General features: G+C 37.7%; 1 protein-coding gene and 1 non-coding gene across 2 annotated transcripts in view; one reads left to right on the forward strand and one right to left on the reverse strand.

Moving 5' to 3' along the window:
• LOC114480392 (NLR family CARD domain-containing protein 3-like) overlaps positions 1-26,491 on the forward strand; it is a gene marked incomplete at its 3' end in the record, with an annotated part of 182,964 nt that overhangs the window by 140,430 nt on the left and 16,043 nt on the right. The window lies entirely within an intron of this gene.
• Positions 23,701-23,773, reverse strand: trnat-ugu (transfer RNA threonine (anticodon UGU)). The gene has a single exon. It is a non-coding gene; the product is annotated as a tRNA-Thr (tRNA).

Consider the following 26,491-nt stretch of genomic DNA (forward strand, 5'->3'; position numbering starts at 1 on the left):
AGTCCTCCTGGAGCCATAAATACCTTCTCTATGAAGACAATACAGTAGGGATGTAACGGTTCCCTCAACTCCCGATACGATTCGATTCACGATACTGGGTTCACCATACATAAATGACTGAAAATTATTCCTTTAATTTTTTTTGGGAAAATACTGTACTATTTTCCTTTTATTTTTCATTGTCAAAAGAATCCCTTGATAAACTATTCAAAACAATGCAATTTAAAAATAAATCTTGAATGAAATAAATAAAGGAATAATACAAATGAAGAAGTCTATTAAAATAAATTCTGCTTCTACAGTAAACAATTAAAAAGAAAAAGGAACTATTATGCAGTTTTGCAAAGTGCAACTGAAAATGTATTTTGTGCCTTAACAATTGGACTTAAAAAAAAAAAAAAACACTCGTTGCACTGTATTTGCATCAGATATTTGTTTGGACCAGCAGAGGGCGCTGGTAAGCCAGTGGTCGTTTGGCATGCAGAAATCTTGCAGTGAAGAAGAGATGCAACGCTAGCAGACAGAGCTAAAAGAAAAATGTGACTTTGACAGATATTCTTTCAGTGCTAAAGGGGTAAGGAATCATTTATGGACATGTTTAAGAGTAGAAGGCGGCCAGAAAGAAAGTAATAGCAGATTCCGCTCGCCGCCTCCACTTCTGGATAGCGCCCTCTGCTGGTTAAAAAAGTACTGTGATTCAATTTACTCAGCATTGATGTGAACCGTGATACCTATGAATCGATTTTTAACTGCCTTACGATTAATCGTTACATCCCGACAATACAGTGTATTAAAAGATATGCAGTTACAATTATATAGAATAATGTTTGATTTAATTTGACGTGATTTATATTGATCATGTAAATGGCAACTTAATACAATTTAATATAAAATAAAAGAGACAGACAGACAGAAATAAGGTCACCCATCCGCACTCGCATGGATGCGACCAGATAAAATTTTCACTTGCATACACTGAAAATATACTCGCATATGTGACCATGTTGGCCTTAGTCTCGAGCCCTGTACTCTGAAAACTACAGGCAATAGTTAACATTTTCACCTCTAAGTAAGTACAACAGAAGAGATATTAACAAAAATACTGTTCATTCATTTTTAATGATTTTTTTTTTTTTTAAAGAATGCAAATAACCATTAATACTGTAAATAGCAAAAACTTAGTGAAAACATTTTCTATTATCCTGTAAACAACTGACAGTCTGTAGTAGGTCTCCATCTACAACACCAAAGAAATTTAAACCAAAGATTTTTCACTGTCATTTTTGACATTATCATTTATCTAGTGTCCTAGTGGTTAAGGACGCTGGGCTTGTAATCGGAGGGTTGCCGGTTCAATCCTCACCTGGGCCGTCACTGTGGGATGTTGAGCAAGTCCCTTAACCCCGAACTGCTCCCCTGGCGCCGCAAAAATGGCTGCCCACTGCTCCTCAGGGATGGGTTAAATGCAGAGGACAAATTCCATTAATGTACTAACATTACATGGTCAATTAAAGGCGAAAGCCCCGATTTAATCTTAATCTTAATCTTAATATCCTTCTATTACATTGAAAACAGCAGACCATCACTATTAAGTCCCACTCTAACTACTACATATGAGATGGTCAGAAAAGACAGTTTTCTATATTTTTATTTGTAAATAATCATTAAAAATAGAATAAATTATCAATGACTTATTTAACAGGTACTGTACTAACCTGAAAACAACTGATTTTTATTTTGTTTCCCTTTATCCACTACAGTAAAGATATTAATAAAAAATGACTGTTTTCAGCAAAGACTTCTTTATAAAAACAATCACTCTTTTAGCATAAAAATAACTGACAGTCTTTATTAGGTCACATGTACAAACACTTAAAGGTCCAGTATTAGAAATGTAACCATTCATTCAACTCCTGATGCGATTCCATTCACGATGCTGGGTTCACGATACGATTCTCTCATGATTTATTTTGCAAAATGAGACTGTAGACAAATGATGACAGAACAGTATTTTCTAGGTTTTTTTTAAAATAATAATAATTAAAGGAATATGTTTCAATTTTCTTTTATCTTTCATTGTCATAAGAATCCCCTGATAAATTATGCAAAGCAATTCAATGTAATTAAAAATATACATGAATGAAATAAATAAAGTAATAATACAAATGAAAAAGCAGCCTGTTCATTTAAATTCTGGCTCTACAGTAAACTATACAAAACTGTATAATATTTCCTTTTCTTTTTAAAAGTGCAATTGAAAATGTATTTTGTGACTTAAAATAAAAATGTTTGTGTGTTTTCCCCTGGGAGAACCTCAGTGGGGCTACAACTAAAGTCATTGATTATTGAAACGAGTTATCGACTAATGGGATGACAAATCATACAATTATTTGCTCTATGTTGCTACAATCTTTAAAATTTGGCTTGGGTCAAATTACGACAAATAAAAATACATAAGTGATTAAAAGAATTCCCAACTAAAGGTGTAAACAGGTTCCTTACAAACACAAAATAAATTGAATACATCACTAGAATGTGCTTCAGTAATAACAGTTACACATTAAAAATATCTGCTGACTCATCGAGCTCATGGGCTGATATTTTATTAAACATTTTGTGTATATGGGTCACTGCATTAGTGTTATTGTATTTATTTTCTCATTTATAATGAAATTATTTTCTAGAAACAAAAAATATTTATATACAATTGTAAATATTGCGTTTCACAAGTCGGGACAGATGAATAGTGAAGACAGTTTTATGCCAAAATGTATTTCACGTGACGTGTGACATGTTAGCTTTAGGGATGTAACGATTCACTCAACTCCCGATACGATACGATTCACAATACTGGGTTCACGATACGATTCTCTCACGATTTATTTTACAAAATGGGACTGTAGACAAATTTGTTTTTTGGGAAAAAAACTAGAAAATACTGTATTATTTTCCTTTTATTTTTCATTGTCAAACGAATTCCTTAAGAAACTATTCAAAACAATGCAATTTAACTAAAAATAAATCTTGAATGAAATAAATAGAGGAATAATACAAATGAAAATGAAGCCTATTAATTTAAATTCTGGTTCTATAATAAATAATGCAAAACTGCATAATAGTTCTTTTTCTTTTAAAAGTACAACTGAAAATGTATTTTGTGCTTTAACAATTGGACTTTAAAAAAAAAAAAACGTGATTTCACTGATTTACGTCATATTTGTTTGGACCAGCAGAGGGCGCTGGTAACACAGTGGTCGATTGGCATGCAGTAATCATGCAGTGAAGAAGAGAAGCTATGCTAGCAGACAGAGCTAATAGAAAAACGTGACTTTCGGTGCTAAAGGGGTAATGAATCATTTATTAACATATTTAAGAGTAGAAGGCGGCCAGAAAGAAAGTATTAGCAGACTCCGCCCGCCGCCTACACTTGTGGATAGTGCCCTCTGCTGGTTAAAAAAAGTACTGCGATTCAATTTTCAGAAAATCGATATCAACTGTGATACCTATGAATCGATTTTTAACTGCCTTACGATTAATCGTTACATCCCTAGTTAGCGTTTATCTTTCCATAAAAATATTAAATCTGACCATTAATAAATCTGTGGCCCTTTGTGGTTTAATGACAGTAAGATGTGTAGTTTTTATTAGTCTTTTCCTTTCATTAAGGGGTTAGCATTAGCACTTAGCCCAGTCTGATATGTCGGTGGGTTAGCTTAGCTTAGTTAGCTTTAGTCCTCTTTCCAGTTGATAAGTGTTGCTGCAGGTTCCTCTATGTTACCATGATTGTGGAACTTTGGGTGGATCTGACGGAGGAACTTAGACTGGTTCACTTTGTTGGGTATATGTCTGGTATTAACAAGTAGCGGTGCGTGATGTATCACTGCTCGTCACAGCTTCAGGTAGAGCTGGGCGATGTGGCCTTTTATTAATATCTCGATATTTTCAAGCTATATAAGATATATATCTGGATATTTTGCCCTTACCTTGAGATGTGGCTTTGATGCAGACAATAGAACCAGAATTTTTATTTATTTATTTATTCAGTTTTATTTCCGACATGGTTGCATTCACATAAGTTTTGTATTCCTTTTTTTTTTTTTTTTTGTACATGCCGAAAAAGGAGACAAGAGAAGCAGTTTGCTTATCCAAGTCCCGTCCCCTGTTTTGTACACAGAAAATTTACATCAAAGCTTGTCTCTCTGGTCAAACAGTCTTAGGTTGTTCTGAACACAATTTCATTTTTTTTGTCCTTTTTTATGTAGGATTTATTCTCATCTGTAGTCAGTGTTGTATTTTTTCATTCCTCCTCTCCATCGTTGTTCGTGTTGTCCTTGTTCCCTGCAGATTTCATTCCCCGACTTTGTTTACGTTCCTCCAGTTCAAAAGAAAACTTCATCGTCTTTCGAAGTTCCTTGTTTTGTCTCTGCATCAAGGTTATTCTAGCTGTTAATAGCTATTGACAGTGCTGTGTTTTCCAATGTTAGATTTAACCCTTTCTCATATAAACACATTACTATGTCTTAGTTTATAAGCAGTTTGTTTGCATATGAAACGTTTTTGTATTTGATATGGGAGTGTTTTAAATGAGGCCCTAAATGCGAGAATTTGTGTGTTGTAGTGTATTATTTCTTGCAGTTTTAGGTATTTGGCCTTTTCAATTAGTTTGTTTGTGTGTGCGTTGTGTGGTGCTTTATATAGAATTCTAATTGCTTTTTTTTTTTTTAAGTTTAAATAAAGGTTCAAGATACGTTTTGTAGGTGACAAAACTCAATATGTATTGATGTTTTCTCTGTGATGTAATGGGGGTTTCTCCTAACTATTACAACATAGTGTACCTGTTAGTTTCTTTTTCAGAGGAAAACCCCATAGTAAATCTTAAAAAACCAATAATTTAATTAACCATTAAAATATTATTTTACAATATTTCAGGTAAGTCAGTGAAAGCCTCATGCCAAATGTCACACAGGGACCTATATTGACAGTGTCGAGAACAATATCATCATTTATAAAACTAATTAAGTGCCTTTTTGCACATTTTAAAAACAATTTCAGCTGACCAAAGTGTTGTACAGTTTTTTAATTATTACAATTACTTATCAGTTATGTATGTATTATTACTGACAGTTGTGAATTTATCAGATATTATTATCCAAAGCATTGTAACAGTTACCACTCAGGGCTGGAGACTGCGACCAAAGTTGTCACATAGGTGACTATTTTTTCAGTGTGTGCGAGTGAAAATTTTATCTGGTCGCATCCATGCGAGTGTGTATGGGCGACCTTTTAGATGGACGGGCTGAGCGCTTCGTCACATTCCACAGAGTACACTTCTCTCTCTCTCTCTCGCTCCTGGCTGCGGGTGAGGAGACGGTGCGCGCTCACACAACTTGGCTGCGGGTAATGCAACGGTGAATGCGCCATGTCCCGTCTATAGACACGTCCACTCATGAATATGCATAAAAAGTAGGCCGCAAATCAGCCTGTTTGTGTAGAGTTGCTCAGAAAGTGAATTTTCAGAGGCTAAAACTCTGGAAAACAGATGAGTTTGGGAAAATAAACCTCAAATACTATGTTTTTGGGGTTCTTAGAACAAATAGAGATGGGTGAAAAATAGCATGACATGGGACCTTTAACTCATTCATGCATGTCTGAAGAGGTTCAGGGAAAGTGGGCGGAGCCCCATGGACCAAACAGAACTACAGCCACGGAGGAGCTCGTCCTGTAGAACTGTTACTAATCCTGGTAAGTTTTATTTCACCCTGTTGTTAAACTACTACCAATATTAACTTGCTACAATATTCCCTCATCAATATTATGAACGTTACATCTAACATGGTGCAGGCTAGCCAGTTAGCCGCTGGTTAGCTAGGAAACCATGACAATGCTTTAATATTCCTGAAAGCAGCAGTAATATATCATTGATCTGTATTCAGAACTTATCTTATTGTTACACAATGATCATGTAATAATATTACTGAACTATGTGGTAACAAAGTTTCTGATCATTGCAGAGTTAGATTTAAAGGTTCATCTGTATCTCAGCTCGTCTTCATCTCAGAACAAATCCAGTAACATTCATTCATTCTATGCAAACATCAACATGATCAATATTATCTGTTGGTCCATCCTGAAATATTATTATACACCATTTACTTGAATTCATTTGTTTATGAATACATTAAGCTATTATTAACTAATATTGTTTTCTATTACCTTAATCAAAAAGCATTGCACTCTCTTTATTATACACTTGTTTTACCATATTTGATTTACTATCTAGACGTTTGGGGAAATACATACATGATGAACATCCAATCGTTATTCATAATGTAAAAAAGATCCATCAGACTCAGACATAACGCTGGATACAGAGAACACACACATGGATTATTGTTAAAAACACCAGATTTAAAACTCCAGATCTCATCAAACTCAAAACTGTCCAAATGATTTATAAAACAAGTAAAGGTTTACTTCCAAAAGGGTTGCAGAAAATATTTTTAGAGAGAGAAGGGGAATATAATTTAAGAGGAGAACTACATTTCAAGATGAAAAATGCTAGAACAACAGTTAAAAGGATGAATATAACAATATCAGGGGTTAAATTATGGAACTGCGTAATGGATGAAATAAAACAACGTTAACCAGTTTAAAAAGCTTTTTCAATCATATATTGTTAGTAAATATATGAAAGAACAGTAACAATTTTACCAAGTACATGGCATATATACATTCATGTGTATGTACGTATGTATATATGTTTGATGTGAATGTATAAACTGTATATATAAAACTTGTGTAGAATATATATTGTTAAAATAGTAATATGAGATAAATATTTTTGTGTGTGATTATCTAGAGAGCCTTTTTAGTTTTGTTGTGATAAGGTAGGTTTTATAAGCTTTGCTTCAAACTACACACTTTGGCTTAAGGATTACACAATTGTTTGTTTTTGTATTTTCTTATTGTAGAGACTGCTGAAATAAATAATAAATTCATATATTTCTAACGCTTCTATGCAGGAAAAAAGGAGGAAGATGTTAATGCAGATTTTCTTCCACAGAGCAGTCAGGGACACGGTTCATGGACCAGAACCAGGACCAGGACTACGTCCATGGTCCATAACCTCCAGCTCATGATGAACTCCACAGCACTGGTGTTGGTTCTGGAGCAGATAGAGGCAGACTTTGGCCCTTTATAATAGAAAACCCACAATCATTTTTTAAGTCAATGTTAATATATATTGAGTTGGTTTGTAAATCTATTTTTACTTTGTGTAAATAAAGTTACTTATTTTGTATTCTACAAGGACTTTGTTCATTGTTTGTTGCCTACTTGTAAGCACACACGTGTATTTTATTTTTTTGTATAATTATTGTTTTTGTTACTCATTTTTATATTTTTTTTTGTTTGATGTATTTTTCTGTAATGTATGTTTTTGGAGTCATTATGTGTATTTTTGTATCTTTCTGTTGTCCTTTTGTGCATTTTTTGTATAATTATTGTTTTTTGTTGTCATTGCGGTATGATTCTGGAATATTTTTTGTGTATTTTTGTATCTTTTTTAGTGTATTTTTGTGCATTTCTGTTGTTATTTTGTGTATTTTTGTATAATTATTTAGTTTTGTGTATTTTGAGTCATTTTCGTGTGTGTGCGTGCGTGCGTGTCAGCGAGCCATCATGCGTTATCCCTGTGCGTTATCTATCACACATGCGCGCGCTTCTTGCACATAATCCATCGCAGGTTGTTAAGAGAGACACGGTAACTACGGTAGTCAGTTAAGTCAACTATTCATCAGCATATATGTCTATGCTGTACGCCCCCTTGACTAACAGAGAAAGTTTGTCACACCAGTGCCACCACTGGATAAGTTTGTGTAGAGCCCTGATAATAATAAATATGTTGATAGGGATATAATATTAATCGTGAAAGTAGTACCGTAATAGTAATAAAAGTAATGTTGTAATGTTAATGTTAATTGCAACAACAAAATAATATAATAATGCACTAAAAACAATATTAATATTAAACAATATTATATAATTAAAAGGTAATATAATGATAATATAGTAATGCTAATAATACAATGAGAACACCAGTAACTATAATAAAAATATATATTAATAATGAAAAAGAATATAATGGTAATTATAAGAATAGCAATAACTTTAATACAATAGTAAAATTATGTGTGTGTGTGTGTGTGTGTGTGTGTGTGTGTGTGTGTGTGTGTGTGTGTGTGTGTGTGTGTGTGTGTGTGTGTGTGTGCGTGTGCGCGCCCCGATGCAGTGCACGCGCATCAGCCGTGTGTGTGTTTGTTTACATTGTAGCTGCTAGCATCTTTCTTAGCACATAGAAGAATATAAGAAGAAACACTCACCGTTGCACAGAACAATCAATAATCATAGTGGACCCCTCCGCTCACAATAACGTTACATTCCTCTGTCAGAAGAATCAGAATGTTTGCGATAAGGTTGGCTAACGACCGTCAGCTCAGCCGTCGCCCACACTCATGGAGATGAAGGAGGAAGTGGTCTGTGACCCGAGATTTAAAGGGGACATATCATGGTTTTAAATCCTTCCTTTTTACATATAAATCATACAGTTGTGGTCTATATAAAGCGGATCTGCAATGCTTGGGTCTGAATTCCTCATTATTATAGCTCCACCCCTTTTCTACCCCTTTTCTGATGTGCTTCTAAGAGCAACTCGTTTTGGTGCGGTCTCTTTAATGCAAATGAGACACTTCATACCCCGCCCCCTCTCCAGGTTCAACTCCACCCTGCTCGGCCATTTTTGTAGTTTGATAGAAGAGATATGGCTATGTAGCGACGCAGAAAAAGTTTATTCACACGTTATTTACACAATGTCAACAACGGAAGACTTGTCCATCCAGCCTTACATGTTTGAGCCAGAGTCTGACCCGGCGGAGCGAGATGAAGATGATGAACCTGCAGAACCCAACAAGTGAGCTAACACAAGCACCAAGCTAACGCTAGCGCCAAGCTAACGTCACGAAATGCATTTTAATACAGTCTTTTCGGAGACAAAAACGGCAAAATGAAATGACTAATGAAAACTTTAGACTTAAATTAAACCACGTAGGCCATATCATCAAGGATCTAAAACGAGCACACAGCGCTAACATATGAAGACGGTGCAACTGCTAATGCTAATGCTAACAAAACAATGACAGGGACGTCTTATCATCACACTTTTTAGCGTTATTTACAGCTTACCGAAGTGCTCTGTTCGTCGTCTCCAAAGATAGAAGGAATTGAACCCTCAATCAGACAAAGTCTTTCGGCAAATCCTTCTCTATACTGGTGGAGGTTGCTGAAGCAGTCATCCTTGAAGTGCTTCGCGCACACAAAAATGACCTTACCCACAGATGTGGGTACATTTCCGTGAAAAATAAAACTCAACCAGGCACTTTGAAAAGGTTCTGATGCTGGGAGACGGTGTAATGAAGCGTGTGGGTTACTACATCCAACAACCAAACATTTTGATTTCTCCTCTCGTAACTTCTGCATCCTGGAGCTCGGACTACAAAATAAAATGGCGGATTGCTCGAAGTGTTGGGCCTGGAGTTGATGTCCTAATTTGGCAGTTCCGCTGACGTTATTGTTCAAAAAACGTAATAGAGAATCCAAAAATCGAAACAGATTGAAAAATATGACCAAAACAGAATATAAAGATATCTACGAAGCACCTGAAGAGATTAATTTGAACTTTTATGTGCTTCTAAACAATCTAAATATACATCAAAATGCATTTAAGGGCTAAAAAAGTGGATTTAGCATGATATGTCCCCTTTAAAGTAAGTTTGGAATCACGGGAATAATATTAAATAACCATGAAATTTTAACTTAAATGACTTTTAGCGGTACAAAAACGTTTTTAATATTGACCTTTTTTTTTTTTTAACCCAAACAAACGTCATGAACCCGGAACCGGAAGTGGCGATAGATATAGATGGTGCGCCAGTGCCCCCTCACACCCTGCGGTCAAAAGTTGAATAGGTTTCATTTCTCTCGCTCTGAAGTAGCTCGAGCTCCAACTATAGCTCCGAACGAATAGCCCGTGCTCTTGGTGGAAAAGCCCTATGTGTGTTTCACTGAGTTTCACTCAGGGACAGAGCGGGACAGAGGTGGGGTTAAGATGGACAAAGGAGAAAAAGGCATATTGGCGGCTCTCCAAAGGAAACTTTTAATGTTACGTGAATTATATCATTATTACGATATAGTCCTATGGTATATCTCTTAAATAAATACATCGATATTTATTAAAAACTTGATTTATCGCCCAGCCTTAGCTCCCGGTGAGCACAGATATATAGAAGGTGAGATGAACCACTCCTCATGAAAAACAATGTTCAGCTCCGTAACGTAATCTCGAGCCCTGATTGGACTTTAAAACAAATTCCATATCAAATAGATAATATACAGTGGGGCAAAAAAGTATTTAGTCAGCCACCAATTGTGCAAGTTCTCCCACTTAAAATGATGACAGAGGTCTGTAATTTTCATCATAGGTACACTTCAAAAAAAATCCAGGAATTCACATTGTAGGAATTTTAAAGAATTTATTTGTAAATTATGGTGGAAAATAATTATTTTCCACCATAATTTCCACCATAATTTCCACCATAATTATGGTGGAAAATAATTATTTTCCACCATAATTATGGTGGAAAATAATTTACAAATAAATTCTTTAGAAGTTTCCCTTTGTTCACTTTCTATACAGGATATACATTCTATAGCTTCTGTGTTCATACATGATGTATATGAAGAATGATTCACATTATTATTATTGTTATTATTATTATTATTATTATTATTATTATTATTATTATTATTATTATTATTATTATACACTAATGACAGATTCTATATCAGGGCTGTCAAACTCATTTTAGTTGAGAGTTCAAATACGGACCAGTTTAGGGTCCAGAGGGCTGCAGATTATAGGAAAACAACTTTCTGCAACAATTTGATTTTAAAAATAACTCCCATCATTTGTTATCAGCATGGGAAAACTGTGAGATCTACAAATTTTGGAGAGTTTATTTAAAATTATTTGTTTTTAGAGAGGCTGAGATATCTCCAACTGAATTAGTGAAAACATGCATAATTGTAGAAATTAATAACTGTCATTTTCATTTTCTCCTACAGGCAGAATTAGATGCTCTAAAGGGCCGGATTTGGCCCCCGGGCCTTGAGTTTGACACACATACTATATAAAATCTATGATGTCCATCATGTGTTTGTATACTGTACATAATAATCATTAGTCTATAAAACTAGTGACATTCTAATAGATGTAATAATCAGATCCTAACTTGTAGATGAATATACAGGCTGTGTTTATACAGACCATCTTCATCATGTACCTTTGAATCTGTTTTTTTTCTCTGTGTTTATAAAGGATTCATATTTGTAATGAGTTTTAAATGAGTATCTAATACATCACATAATAGTATTTTCTTGATTTTAGATGTGATGTGTTTTATATAAAGTATGTTTTTCTACAGTTGAAGTGAATGTGATGAAATGGTTCCTGACAGGGAAACCCTGCCTAAAGCCTGTGAATGGATCGTGCAGTGTGCTGAATGAATATCAGGGGAAGGGGAGCCCAAAGTGTCCAAACACTCCCATTTTATCACCAAATTTACATGTCTATCAACTCTGTGATTACAGCTCATAGATTTATTCTAACTCTGAAATGTTCTTTAATCTGTTCTTTAGCCTGTCCAGCCTTTCTTTAGAACTTACAATGTTCTATGTAACCATGATAAATCCTAAAGTTCTTCTTAAATCTTCCTTCTGACATAAAGTTTGAATCAATGTAAATGTAATGATATCAAATGTCCAGTGAAGCTTTGTTCCTTTAAATAAAGACGTGTTATTGTCTGTGCTGGATTTCTTTGAACAGAGAAACATGTCAGAGAGAGGGAGAGCTTTTCATTGGATAGCACATAATCCTCCATCAAACACACATGGTTCCCATGAGAACAACATCCACTGGATGGATCTAAGAACAGGAAGTGAAGGTTCCTCTGGAAACTGAGTGTTTAGTGAAGCTGAAGGAGTTTAAAAATAGACTTTTAGAGTAACCGCTGCTTTCACATCCAGTCATGATGTCTTTCTAACAAATTCTGATAAAATGAGTCAAACAAGTGCAGAATTCTTTAGTTTGAGATTGTTCCTACATTAATAAGGCTTTTTATTTAAATCTAGTGTTGTATCAACATCTGAGACAGTGAAAGAGTTCCTGTTTTGGTTCTAGAAGGATATGAATTATTCCCAATGAACAGCACTGATTAAAGGGGGCGGAGTCTCCCTGTATGTGGACTCAGAGTGGAGGTGTGTCCAGGTTAATCACATGTCTAAGTGTGTAAATGAATATAATATAAAGTTGTACATACAGAACACCAGGGTGGTGCATTGACACACTGAAGAACACATTAGCTGACATGTTTCATAACTGATGATTCAATAAAATACAAAGTGTTTGGAGTGACTTCATTATTAATATTATGAATCCAAACAGACACATAAAGACTTGTGATGTTATACATCCAATGTACAGCTGTGGCCTGTTCTTAGTCATTCTAAAGCCAAGCAGAGTCACATTAGACACTGACACATCCATCATTAACATTTGGACACATTCAGCTGATTGGAAAGTAGATGGAGGATTATTTAGAAGTGATATCAGTGAACAGCTTCCAGTTACAAACCAGAGCTGGGCTTAGATCTATCAATGTGATCATCCAAACAATGTCTATGATGTCTTAACTTTTTTGTTGATATATTTTGTTAATACATATTTCATGAGTAATATAGTTGTCTCTGTCACAATTTATTTGGCATGAGTAAATAAACTAGTACAGTGACTATCAGAAGTATGTATTCATATAGTTGGAGCTTTAGTAGAGTCATCATTTATGTCCAAATGAGTATGTGTTTGAAGGTTGGATGTACAAAGAGGTTTACTGTACATACTCTGCACTCTGTAGTGTTATAAATGGGTTTATTTGCAGGTGCAAAATAAAATAGCATGTGCGATTTCCCTGGTTTAATTCTATGGGACATGAACATGATAAATGTGTTTGTTGTTTTTTTTCTTTACTCTTACTTATATATTTTTTTGTTTGGTGTGTTTTTCTGTAATGTATGTTTTTTTATGTGCATTTTTGTATCTTTCTGTTGTGTTTTTGTGCATTTTTTGTATGATTATTATTATTATTTTTGCCTTTGTTTGTGTTATTCTGGAGTCAACTAGTTGAAAATATTGAACTTTTTAAGCAACTTCAGGTGACGCTGTGTCATGATCTCCAAGCAGCAATGAGTTTCTCCTCACTGAGGTAGATGAAGGAATGAAGTGAGCAAAAAGCGTGACTATGTTCAAGCAACTCATCACGGGCGAGTTAAACAACTATAGTCACTGAAGTCGCATTCAGTGTAAATGTACCTTTATGTTTGTGTTTGAGATATTAAATATATACTGTATCTATATGTTTTTTAAATAGAAAAAAAAATTAGCATATACTTGTTTTTAACTTTAAAATTGGAAGAGAATTTAATATTTTGTTTACTTTTAAAAGTGGAAATTAGATTGCCTTTTGTCAGGCAGCCAATAATAAATGTTATTTACGTCAAAAGCCAAAACACAAGGACAACTGAAAAAAATGGATTACATTAGTTAATTGGGTTTTGAATGATGAATATACCTTTCTGAGTCATTTTATAATATTTTTAACATATGTCCATGTGTACAGCAGAATCTGTAATCACATTTTTTTCCTAAAATGTGAGTAAAACACTAATAAATGGATTAACTCTTAGCTGCTGCTAACACACGATAGAGTTGAGGTGAGTGTGCCGACATGTATAAACTGAAAGAAAGAAAATATTGATATTTTTCACAGTAAAACAAACAGATCTTCTTGGTGAGCTTCCAAAGGCAAAATGATCAAACAGTAACAAGTACACACAGGGGTGGATGGGCCATCGTGAGTACCAGGAGTTTTCTTGGTGGGCCGATCAATAACAGGCTGATGAACAGCTGTTTTTTCCTTTATGTATTATATATTTAAACAACACTGCAGCAGCACAAGGAAAAAACAGCTAAAAATGTAGAATGTAAGTTAATAAATGAAAAGGCAGAGAAATTAAGAGACAAGAAATATCCTTCAATGGACACACAATCACAACGCCAGCAACTACTTTTTCGGACAGTTGTTGTGATAAATTCTGTGACCCAACACAATGATGATTCAATGATGATTATAGATGCTCTTTGATAGAGCTTAAAATGTGCGTGACCTGGTGGTATTCCCACGCACAGATTTACAAACCGCTGCACACACGTGACTATTCTGCAAATGTGTAGCAAAAGTCGCAGAACTCATCCAATCTAGGCCCAATATTTACAGATCACACATCAAAGTACATTTGCAAATACTTTTGCTACAATAATGGTCCCATAGCATATACCTGATAATCTTAAATGTTTAAACTGATATGTTTTTGGCAGCTAATAATCAGCTTTTATTGCATTACATCTTTATAAAGTATGCATTTTTTAACAGATCTGTAAATATTGGGTTGATACCTACCTGTACTGCAGTGAACATTACCCTTTCATGAATGAGAAACCTTAATGTAAATCAAAAATGTGAGATGTGCTGCTTATTTGTTTTTGTCTCTGAATAAATGTCACTTTTTGCTCCCAAATATCAGACTTTTTGAACAAATGTTCTCCTTTGGGGGAAATGTCAGATATAGAGCCCATGTTCACTAAGACCAGTAAAGACAATGATGGTGGTTTCTCTTAAATTAAGTGTTGTAATGTTACCTGCTACCTACTTGATGATTTTCAGATCATGGCTGGTTCTTGGGCTCCAAAGCCACACCAGTCAAGAACCAGTGGTAGAAGTTTTGTTGTTTTGACACAGTGGGACTAAGTACGACATGAAGTAGGATAAATGAAGAACCACCAGTCTGGATTATTTACTTGGTACAAATTTAAGAAGACGTTATTGGTGTTAAACTACATTTGTATACAATCTGTCTGTGACAGCATCTGATTATAAAACAAGATAAACCTCAGACTCAAATATACATGTAATATTTAATGTTCACATATACACTATACCTGTAACCTTTCAGTACCTGACCTTTGAGGTTTGACATCATAGTGATAGAGAACTACACTGTGTGTGTGTTATTCTCTGAGGCCACACCTTGTATCATTACCTGCTGACTCAGCCTCAGTCCCACAGGGATTGGTCCAATCAAAGGTGTGAAGAAAAACAAAGTAAACACATGAAGGTAAACCCAACCCTCCATTTAACCAACGTGTTTCACTGAGCAACAACATTCTTTAGTCATGTAACCATGTTGCTCTCCTGATAATAAAGAGTCTTCTCAAATTATGATGCAAGAGGATGGATTTTGTGTGAAAAAAGTAAGAATTTTCTGACTCTGAACATTCTGAATCTGACCGCAGAAGCTGAATTTAATACATTCCTTGAGTCAGCCAGTTTGTAGGTGAATAAAAATCACATTCTTTCCATTTCAGTCCTGTTTTAAAGGCCTGGAGAGGCCATGGTGTAAGGAGAAGAGCGGGTAAACCATGCTTAACTTAACTTTAGCCAGCGAGCTTAACACAAAAGAAATGGCCCCAGAAATGACAGGACTCAGGGTGTCTTTTATGTCCGTAGACCATCTCTTAATTTTTTTGTGAAACTGTAAAACAGATAAAATATACATCACTATTTGCATATATGTACAAATCTCAAATAAAAGAGTGTATAACTTACTATACATGTGGTACTATTGGATAACACAACTAGCACATATGCAAATAGCTTAGCTTAGCTTAGACTCAGCAGGAAAAACTAAGCAGAAATTACATAAATAAACATCTATAACAAATAATAAAGTACTACACAACATTATAAATCATTGGTCACTCACAGATTATGTCTTGACAAGGATAACTCAGGAAAAAGTGCACAGAGAGGAGTGTTTTTGGCTGTGAAGTCCTCCAGTGCTGCTCTTAAAACGGTGTCATTAGCCACTGCTTACAGGTAGTGGCCAATAGGCGGCAGCACCACAAACAAAACCAATACCAAAGAAGAAGTTAGGAAAGGCAAAGCCATTAACCAAACAGTGACCTCTCATGGGCAAACAGAGAACCACACATGCATTCCAAATAAATCAACATAGCACTGTGCAAAGAACGCTGACAAGCTCACCTTCATGGGCGTGTCTGTTTACATGTCAATCACGGCAGAGAGCTTCCTGGAGGCGTGGCTTCTCCAGCTCAGTGCCGCGTCAAATTTGTCATCAAAGTGGGAACGAGTCATCAAATTGAAGCGAGGTCTTTGGGCTCACCCTGCTGTAAGAAAGGAGCAAATCACCCTCTAACTAACGATTGAAGGAATCAATGAAAAAACACTTTGATCATGTGTATGAAGCCCTAATCAACCTTCATCATGTTTAAAGCACAGTAAAGTCAATTTAGCTTAACATGAGCCCTTTAAAGGAGTTGCAGATCTGATGCTAGGAAGTTCTGGAAAACAGTGCACTCTATATCATCTCCCACACTTCCTGTTGATAGTGCGCTTGTGTTTAGATATTACCTAATCGCTCTAGACTACGATTAGAAACGCTCTTAGACTGGTGGAAACAATAGCTTTAGAATTGGCCTGTTTGATCCACTCTAGACTTGGTTTGGGAGCTCACTCAACCTCCTAAATCCAAGAACATTTTACCCACTCTAGGGTTTGTTGGTGTGAACGCACCTTTAAATGACAAAAACTTAAATCTATGGTTAGATCTAAAGTAGGTGGAAAGATTGATGAAAGTGTTGAAAGTAAAAGCAATTATGTATTCATACATTGCATCTTGGTCCCTCAGCATTTGGATTTTCAAGTAGGTTCCAACTAGTTATTCTGAAGATAAATAACCCCTCTAAAATTAAAGGAACAGGATTAGTGTGGGTTGTTTTATCAAGATCATTTTTTATTGTCATTGTCTTTCATGATCTGGCAGAAAAAAACAAGAGAAGTACAAGAGAAAGTCCCAAAGTTGCATAATTTGAAGAGCAGGCAATCTCTGAAGGTCCAGTCCGTGCACAGCCCCAAGGCGGCGGAGCCGCAGGCCAAAGCCCAAGGGGGGGCTGCCCCACGCTGCACAGCAAGCATGCAAGAAGAGAGGAGAGGCACCCTCACACCCCGCAAGGCCGACCCAGCAATGACCCCCAACGCCCAACAATGGCCATGCCACACTCGACCGCATCACCCCGATGCAATTGTGAGCTACACGGTGGTCCAGCCATCAACAGAGGGGCCGGGCTCCCACCTGACAGGCCTAAATGTGTGTTACTTTCCTAACCCTTGAGTGAATAGGGGGCCTAATATTGAGATTCAAATTAGATTTGAATCGAATCCTGATATATCAGTTGAGTGTATCCTTACACCCCTTGTAACCAGTGCTTAAACCACACACATGTCGGGAAGTGGCGCACGTTGAGGTGTGTTGCATGTCGGGGTGTGGCAGAAATTTTAAAGTGTTGAGATGTAGCTGACCATTTTCAAGAATTATATCACAAGCTTTCCTGCATTGTTCTGTGCAAATATTATGACTATTATTTCCTTTTACCAATAGGTGGTGCCATGACTATGAATGAAGGTTGGGTTAAACCATAACTAATTTTTTTGGCATATAATTGAAAGCTGCTATCATTAATTAGCATGTCATTAGTCATGGTAACACTTTTGCAGAAGTTCCTCAGTGATGATGTCTTAAGTAAATACAATTTTTGCCTTTGCTAATATTCGTTCAAATTTTCATTAGATTTTGAACGTGTTTAGGCCCTTAAAAACGTGATAACTTTTTTGTAAGAAGAAGAATATTAATAATTATTAAAACGAGGTGCATTACAATAGGGTCCTACGCACTGTTGTGCTCGGGCCCTAATTATTGATTACAGTAAAAAGGTTTAAAATTAATCAGAAAATGAATATAATCCGAAAAAATGGAAAATGAGTCACAGGTGCCCGGCTTCACCGATTTTTCTAATACGTTTACAGCACTCCTATGAAAGGATTATCCACAGTATATATGAAAATACAAAATAGTGTTTCTAATAAATGCTGAGTATGGAGTTTACTAAGCTGATAGGATTCAGTACGAAAGGAAAAAGGTCAGAATTGTTTAGTGTTGCATCATGTAGGAACAGAATAATAATCTGGCAATCAGACGGTGTCTGAGGGAGGTCCAGTCCTCAGGTCCAGCCTCCACATCCCTGTGTTGGAGCAGGAATAATAATCATAGTGGTCCTGTATGTGAGAGTGTTTATGGTGGCTGTGTCTCAGGCCCAGGCCATGTGCTCTCATGTTACAGTGGTGACACTTCAGAGTTCACTGAAGGTTAACAGGTCAGAGCTGAAAGCTGCTAGAGCTCTGGGTGTAGTGGTTGTTGTGTTTCTAATGTGTTTAACTCCATTTTACCTTGTTTCACTTACAACAGGGTTTGGAGTAAAAAGTTTATCATCTTACATTTTTGTTATCTGTCTGTTTTTCTTCAACTCTCTGCTTAACCCTGTGATCTATGTGTTTCTGTATCCCTGGTTCAGGAAATGTGTGAAATGTGTTCTTTCTCTTCAGATCCTGAAGTCTGGCTCCAGTGAGGCCAACATACTGTAAAGAGGAAAAGTCAGGAACAATGTGTTACTGGGATTTAAAACAGTCACTGTAAAACTGTGGTGATGTGTGATGAATGTTTTTAGAGTTCTGTTTACTTTAGCCATGAATGAAAAGAAAACACCTGCTGATGTGTTGTTTCTAGAAAATTACATTGTATTTGATATTTTGAAGTTAAAGTTAAAACCAATTTGGGAAACTTTTACAGTGACATGATATTGTTTCAGAGGAAACTAATGTGCATTAATCACACAAACATTCATGCTGGAGTTATTGATCTAATTTTCACTTTCATCATTCCAGTCAGCATCATAGTGGTCCTGTATGTGAGAGTGTTTATGGTGGCTGTGTCTCAGGCCCAGGCCATGTGCTCTCATGTTACAGTGGTGACACTTCAGAGTTCACTGAAGGTTAACAGGTCAGAGCTGAAAGCTGCTAGAGCTCTGGGTGTAGTGGTTGTTGTGTTTCTATTGTGTTTAACTCCATTTTACATTGTTTTACTTACAACAGGGTTTAAAGGGAAAAAATCCATCATCTTACATTTTTGTTATTTGTCTGTTTTTCTTCAACTCTCTGCTTAACCCTGTGATCTATGTGTTTCTGTATCCCTGGTTCAGGAAATGTGTGAAATGTGTTCTTTCTCTTCAGATCCTGAAGTCTGGCTCCAGTGAGGCCAACATACTGTAAATCTTATAACAATTTACTTATTTTGTTTATGTTTGGAGATTTGTCATGACTGTGAAAGCTGGTGGAGTGAACTAAATTGAAAGAAATAACTTTTAGGTGATCAATCTGTTGTTGTGTCACAGACCTGACATGTTTTGATATTTTTATGTAAAACTGATCTGAAGAACAATCAGAAGTTGCTGATGTAGAGACAAATGTGCACCAATCACATGCACAGCAAGTTGATTTCTGTAGAGTTCAACAAATGACAGAAATGATAAAACATACATGTTACAATTGTGAATAAAACACCTCATCTATTACAGTTTGTTTAAACAAAGCATAAAGTTAAAAGGTAAAGTTAAAGTTAGGTAATAGTTTAATAGGAACAATGAAATAAATCAGCAGACTATCAAATATGATCAGATCACACTTTACCTCTGTTGTTTACAATGTTACTTTTAAAGATTTATGAAATAAAAACTATAACTGTGAATTAAAAGTGACTTGTGTCCTCATTTCTGGGAAAACACCACATCACCCAGCTGTTCATTAATATACTGACTTGCAGTATAAACCACCAGTAAAAACGTTAGTTTTTTTGGTGGAGGGGGCTTTAAACTCAATAAAGTCTGTACAGTAGAGACTATAAGCTATAAAATAATTAATTCCACAATGAGGAAAATGTATAATCTTTGACAATGAAAAAAAAGTGACACCTGTGTGAAGTTGGAAATATGATGTTGTGCGAAAAGGTGAAAAAATGTAAGAGATTGGAAGAAAGGAAAACAATGCTTTGAAAAAAAATAATAATAATAATTCATAATTAAAAAAGTATGAACTCAGTTACCCTTATTGAGTGTGTGAGTAGACAGCACACTGGTGTGTAGTATGTAGTGCAGAGCTATTCAACTACATCTTGCTGTGGGCCAAAATGTTGGAAGGCTATGGTTTGTGGGCCAGACATTCCTGACACAGTTGCTCTTTTTTTTACTTGTCTGTACATGCTGTCTAAGGTCAACACTAGAAGAAGTGAAATCATTATGAGACAACAATGCATGTTTTGTTATTGCAATAAAATAAATTGATTTACTTTGTTGCTTAATTGTTACCATCCTCAGCCCTCCTTAAGGAAGGGTAAGTAATATTTTATTATAGGGAGGATATAAAAAGGGAGAGCAGTGCTACACCTAAGTGGAGGGGGAGGGGGAGGGGAAAGGGAGCAGGAAGGAGAGACTCAAGGTAGGAAATATAAAGGGTGGGGAGAATAGATTATTTTACAGTGAGGGTGAGATGGGAAGTTGTTGAACATATTGTGCTTATTATGTTGTGCAATCAAGCCAGCATGGTGACAAGTTTGAAGCTTAGCTATAATGGTGGTGGCTGTGAACAGGGGAATGAGTGGAGTGGTGATACCTAAAGCAGGTATTTAGGATTAACGTGTCTAAAGTTAAGCCCCAAAATGAGTTTTATCCCACATCCCAAGGCGTGCCAGTGCATCGTAGACCCTGGAACTGCCCCGGGCCCGCAGATGCAGCCAGGCCAGCAGAAAGAGCAGGGGCCAAGGAGCCCCAGGCCACCCCCCCCCCCCCACGTCCAAGCAGCCCCCCAGACACCCCTGAGATCCCAGGCCGAGAAGCAGCCACCGCCCCCCACACACACATCCAAGGAAGCCCCAAGCAGCCGAGCACCCAGTGCATCCCGTCAACGACCCCAAAATCAAGGCCCCCCCCCCCCCCCCACCCACACCAAGCACCCAACCCCCAGAGAGCCCAGCAATCCCCCCGCCCGAGACCCCAGCAGAGGGGTATCGTCCTCCCAAGCCAAACTCTCCGATTTGACAGACTTTCTGACCAAGCTCTTTGCCATCTCCGCATCCATCCTACTTCAATTTTCACATTGATAATAAAAACTGCAAACCTGCCTTCAACTTTTTGGATCTAATTCTCTCTTTCAATCTCTCCCAACATGTACATTTTCCCACTCACTCCCGTGGTCATATCCTGGACTTGGTTTGCTCTACCGGCCTCTCTTTCCATAACATTTCCAGCCAAAATCTCCACATTTCCGACCAAGCCACCCAGAGCGCGCCAGTTACCTTTCCTTGATGGTGCCCTTGCGATGAGCCCTAGACAGTTTTTTGCAGGTTAAATAAACGAGTGCAGTGCTCGTCGGAAGTATACATTCGTATAGTTGGAGGAGCTTAAGTAGAGTTGTCAATTATGGACAAATTAGTATATGTTTGAAGGTTGGACGTACAAAGAGGTGTAGCGTTATAACAAGGTTTATTTTTTGGGTGCAAAGTAAAATTTACCTGGTTTAGTTCTATGGGACATGAACATGTTTTTTTTTTACTAATTTTTATTTATTTTCGATTGGTGTATTTTTCTGTATTATATGTTTTTTGAGTCATTGTCTGTATTTTTGTACTCTTTCTGTTGTCTTTTTGTGCATTTTTTCTGTAATTATTGTTTTTGTTGCCGTGGGTAGTGTGATTCAGGAGTCATTTTGTGTATTTTTGTATCTTTTTCAGCCCTTCTTGTTCCTTTCAGTAAGTTTCATCTCCACAGATGTATTGTAAGGGAATTACCCAGAGTTCATTGCATTGTGATGTATGTCAAGAATCTCCTGGTAAACCAGCTGGAGACGTTTTAAAAGCCACGTGAAACGAGTGAATAAGTAACACAAACATTGGAACATAGTGATACATTTGAACGAATACCATATAATCCATCTGTTGTTACAGTTAAGGTAAAATCACTTTTTGTGTCTTTGTTGCTCCTATGTTATACAGGAGATTATATTGACAGTTTATATTGAGATATGTCTAAGTTTTTAGTGTTTTTAAAAGAAACCAAGAAAGTACAGGTTTAATGTGTGTGTAAATCTATGTATATATGTTTATATTTGTGTAATTGTAGATATGTCATAGATACATTGTGTATAGTCTAAGTTGTTGTATTGTGCTCACATGCTAATGTGACAGTGAGTGGCTTGCTTTGTAGTTTGTTTCTTTTTTGATTTGTGTAAATTTGTTTATTATCTCTTAGTAACTTTTTTACGACTCGACTAAAATGTAGTTTGGGAAAAAAAAATAAGAATGAGATTGTAAATGATTCCAATAGTATCAGTAATGCACTGGCTCCATCATGTAGCCTATAGGGAAGTAAATACATTTATGACACTGTTTAATGCATAAAATAACAGTAACTGAACATTGAACCCTGAAGTTTTTTCCTCTGAGAACAAAACAAAAACTAACAAAATGTATTTACTGGACACAGAAATACACTGTCCCATTTTATTTCTAGTGCTTCAAGCCCCTCACAGCCTCACACACTCCATCACTTTCCAGATGACATCAGACCAGTCCTCCAGGAATGGTCCCAGTCCTCCAGGTATGGTCCCAGTCCTCCAGGAATGGTCCAGTCCTCCAGATGAGCTACTCTGTGTCTGAGTTTAACTGACTCTGTGCGTTTAAAGCATCCTTGTTGTTCTGCTGGTTCTCCTTCACTGAGTTCTAATCACTGCTGGTCACATGGAAAGTTTACAATCTATTCACATGGTTCCAACCTGTGGAACAGCACATCTATACTGTAGCTCTACCACCACCTCCTGGCTCTATATAGATACTACATTTACCTGCACTTATTACAAGATGTTTAACTGATAATATCATCTGTTTTACTGAAATGATTGATTCTTAATATTTAATGGTTTCACAGACCAAAAGGTTGTTTTCTGCACTAATTTACTCTACAGCTGCTTTCAGACAGAGAACCTGTAAATTAACATCTTTAAGCATCAGCTCGTCTGCATGAAACTAATAATGTAAGTTTAGTAGAGTTTACTGACGTTAGCTCAGGTATGTAGCCTGTGCTACTAAAACTATCTAAACAGAGGCTCATTTAGCTTTTTAAATACTTTAAAGTGACTAAATAAACTTTTTAATAAGTCTATGAATGAAACCCTTCTGTTTCCTGTTTATTTAGTTTTTCCTCTCAACAATGAGTAGCTGTCACAGAGCCATCCAGATAGAGCTGTTATTATATTCTAATTCTACCATAAAACTGTCACAAATGTATCTACATCGTCTCTTCAAAAACTCTAAACCCACCTGGCAACACAGTGTTGTTAACCTTCCTGTGTATATGTCTAGTTTATTTATTGTTTGATTTAGGCCCATTTATTTATTTATTATATAGAATTAGATTAAATCAATAATATTGATCTTTTCTGATTTCCATCAACAGGATTTCTTTTTCCCAAAATGTTTTTCCTACAATTCTCCTCATAACTCAACTGTGAGTGAAGGCCTCAGTGAGAATTGAACTCACGACCCCTGGTTTACAAGACCAGTGCTCTAACCTCTGAGCTATGAGGCCCTCTGTGTGCATGTGTGTGTGTCTGCGCCGGGGTTGGGGTGGGGTTGCTTGGCGCTCCGGGGTGGTGCTCTTTGCTGGGGGGCGGCTCTAGCTGTTACGGGGGTTGAGGTCGGTATCGGCCACTTGGTAGGTCTGTTCTGCTATCTGCGGGCTGGCGGGTGGCGGCCGCCGGTCGCTCTTGCGCCGGGGGGGCATTGCCCCGTGGCTTGCGCTGTCCGGTGGGGGGCGGGACCTGGGCAGCTGTCTTTGTGCCGTCTGGGGCTGCGTGGTCTTGCTGGGTTGTGGCCTGTTCGTGGGCTGGGGGGGTGCCCCCGTGGAGATCTGGCCCGGGGGCTTGCCCTTGGGGGTTCCCTGTCCTGCGGTGGGGGGTGGGGGGGCTGTCTGGGGCGCATCGCGCGGGCGGCATCAAGGAAAAGCAATCGGGCGCGCTCTGGGGTGCCTGGTCGGTGCGCCTGGGGGCCGGCGGGGCGGCTTGCAGCATCCCCTTGGTGCCCTTGGCGACTATGGGCGTGGTTGTTGTCCCTGGGGGCGCTGCTCTTGGTGCTGCTTCCGTTCCAGGTCCTTCTGGCCTGGGGTCCGGACCCTGCTGGCTCTGGGCCCACCGGCGGGCGCCCGCCGGCTGCCCTTTCCGCGCGGCTCTGGCCGTCTGCTGGGCGGGGGCCTTGGCTCCTCTGCTGGGGGCTCTCTGGGCCCTTCCCTCGGGGGGTTGGGTGCTTGGGTGTGTGGTGGGTGGGGGGGCTGGATGCTGGCGGGGGGCCTTGGGGTTGGGGGTTGGGGTCGGTGGGGGGATGCGCTGGGTGCTCGGCTGCTTGGGGCTTCCTCGGATATGTGTATGGGGGGCGGTGGCTGCCTCTCGGCCTGGGATCTTGGGGGCATCTGGGGGGTTGCTCGGCTGTGGGGGGGTTGCCTGGGGCTCCCTGGCCCCTGCTCTTTCTGCTGGCCTGGCTGCATCTGCGGGCCCAGGGCAGTTCCTGGGTTTGCAGTAGCGGTTTTTTTTTTGCACATATACTGGTATACGATGCACTGGCACTCCTTGGGATGTGGGATAATAAACTCATTACTGGGCTTAACCTTTGACACGTTAATCCCAAATACCTGCTTTAGGTACTACCATTCACTCATTCCCCCTGTTCACAGCCACCACCATCTATAGCTAAGCTTCACACTTGTCACCATACTGGCTGGATTACACAACATAATAAGCACAATTTATTCTACAACCTCACATCTCACCCTCACTGCAAAACAGTCTATTCTTCCCCACCTTTTCTACTTCCTGCCTTGAGTCTCTCCTCCCTGCTCCCTTTCCCTCCCCCCCCCTCCCCCCTCCCCCTCCACTTAGGTGTAACACTGCTCTCTCTTTTTATACCCTCCCTATAATAAAAGATTTCTTACCCTTTCTTAGGGAGGGCTGGTGATGGTCACAATGAAGCAATAAAATAAATCAATGTATTTTATTGCAATAACAAAATATGCATTGCTGTCTCATAATGATTGCACTTCCTGTGGTGTTGACCTTTGACAGCATGTGCAGACAAGTTGAAAAAATAAACAAATAAATAAATAAAGTTTCAGGTTGAACAGACGCCCCTCTCTGGGAGATAGGGGCGTCTTTATAAGGGCTCAGGTGGTAGTGGGTCGTCTTCTGATCGAGAGGTTGGGGGTTCGATCCCAGTACCTGACTATGTGTCGAAGTGTCCTTGGGCAAGACACTGAACCATAAGTTGCTCCCAGTGGTCGACTAGCGCCTTGCATGGCAGTCCTGTCCCACTGGTGTGTGAATGTGAGAGTGATTGGGTGAATGAGCTGATGTGTAAAGAGCTTTGAGGCTGCGTCAGTGTGGTGATAAAGTGCTATATAAAATCAAGTCCATTTACCATTTACCATTTATTTGGGCCACACACACACACACACACACAGACAAAGAGACCATCTATGATTCATTAGGTAGATGTTATCATCACTTATAAGAAAACTAGAACGGATGAACACGAGATCTTTAATGTTAAGAAAATAAAAACCACGACACTTCAGCTATATTTTATCACCTGCTTCATTTATTACAAACAAGGTGGCAAATCATATCAAATGCATTAATTATTCAATATTAATTATTAAATAATCAGACATATTGAATTTTAATTCACATTCTATATATTTTTTGAAAGCATAATTAAGTAGAGATTCAAGGCTGATGGGCTGTTCCTATTAGAACATCATCAAGTGTGTGAGGGAACTTCCACTGACTTTTTCAGCACTTCTTGTTCCTTTCAGTAAGTTTCCATCTCCACGGATGTATTGTAAGGGAATTACCCAGAGTTCATTGCATTGTGATGTATGTCAAGAATCTCCTGGTAAACCAGCTGGAGACGTTTTAAAAGCCACGTGAAACGAGTGAATAAGTAACACAAACATTGTAACATATTGATACATTTGAACGAATACCATATAATCCATCTGTTGTTACAGTTAAAGGTAAAATCACTTTTTGTGTCTTTGTTGCTCCTATGTTATACAGGAGATTATATTGACAGTTTATATTGAGATATGTCTAAGTTTTTAGTGTTTTAAAAGAAACCAAGAAAGTACAGGTTTAATGTGTGTGTAAATCTATGTATATATGTTTATATTTGTGTAATTGTAGATATGTCATTATAGATATATTGTGTATAGTCTAAGTTGTTGTATTGTGCTTCACATGCTAATGTGACAGTGAGT

This window comes from Gouania willdenowi, chromosome 18 (genome assembly GCF_900634775.1).
Source record: "Gouania willdenowi chromosome 18, fGouWil2.1, whole genome shotgun sequence".
Classification (NCBI taxonomy): Eukaryota; Metazoa; Chordata; class Actinopteri; order Blenniiformes; family Gobiesocidae; genus Gouania; species Gouania willdenowi.